Source organism: Meleagris gallopavo, chromosome 5 (genome assembly GCF_000146605.3).
Source record: "Meleagris gallopavo isolate NT-WF06-2002-E0010 breed Aviagen turkey brand Nicholas breeding stock chromosome 5, Turkey_5.1, whole genome shotgun sequence".
In the NCBI taxonomy this organism is placed as follows: Eukaryota; Metazoa; Chordata; class Aves; order Galliformes; family Phasianidae; genus Meleagris; species Meleagris gallopavo.
Window position 1 is genome coordinate 35650723 of NC_015015.2, and position 1077 is coordinate 35651799.

General features: G+C 45.8%; 1 long non-coding RNA gene across 1 annotated transcript; it reads left to right on the forward strand.

Annotated features, from left to right (window-relative positions):
- Positions 1-81: 81 nt before the first annotated feature.
- LOC109368023 lies at positions 82-830 on the forward strand. The gene is made up of 2 exons (XR_002115664.1): positions 82-342; positions 615-830. It is a non-coding gene; the product is annotated as an uncharacterized LOC109368023 (long non-coding RNA).
- The last annotated feature ends 247 nt before the right edge of the window (positions 831-1077 follow it).

The following is a 1077-nucleotide window of genomic DNA, read 5'->3' on the forward strand; positions in this document are numbered from 1 at the left end:
TTATTATTATTATTATTATTATTATTATTATTATTATTATTACTATTACTATTACTTTTATATAGTTACACGGAGAAAACCCCAGGGGTTCCAAAACCACAGAAGAAGTAGAAATGGCATCTTGGAGCTGATGAAGCAAAACGAGCCCAGACATCCCATGGCCTTTCTAGGGCAGGGACTCCACCTGCCTTCCCTCACCACGTGTCTGACGGAGAAGCTCTTTGCAACCAAAGCAGGCCCTTCACAGGGCTTTGTGACGCAGTGCAGGGGCAGGACACTGAAAGGGATTAGGGGAGCCTGCGGCAAGCTCCCCAGATATACTTGTTTGTAACCTAGGAGGATGTGAGTGTCACACAAATGCACGTTCACCATGCCCTCTATTACCTCTCCATCTATGAAAGGGAGCATCTGCAAGAGAGTCCTGAAGGCACGTTATTACTGTAGCTGTAGGATTTCTAAGGGTTACCACGCTATTACTGGCATGTGTACATCTCTCTGTGTTCAGTAAACCTTAAAAGTACTGTAGAAAGAAAACTCGAGTGGAACAGGATTAACTCCTGTTCTGCACTGGTGAACTTTCAGTGTGTGAGGCATGCCTCCTGCCTGCCCTTCAGGTCCTGCTTGCAATGACCTGATCCTGATCTTCCGTCATGGCCAGTGCTGAAAGGTTGAAGTCCAGTGTCAACACATCTGGAAAAAATAAAATCCTCCTATGGCTTCTTGAGATGGGGACTGCAACCAGGGTGGATGGGTACCTCAGACTGTGAAAATATATCCTGTCCAAAAGAGCCACGAAGTCTTCATATAAAGAACAGCATGATGACAAGGCATCTAATGACTCTTCAGTCTGCTCTTCTCAATCCACATATCTATTTCCTTCTCTTTTTCCCTGTGGTGCTAGCACATCTTTAGTGCCGTCCTGGAAACACAAGTGGTGCTAGGATCATGGTAAGAGGAAGAAAGACAAGCAACATTAGGAAACTAAAGCTAAATGATGCAGAGGGAGGGGATGGTGGGGGGCAGGGAGCTTTTCAGTGAGTGTTCAGGCTGTGCAGTATCCCCATGCAATCCCAGTTC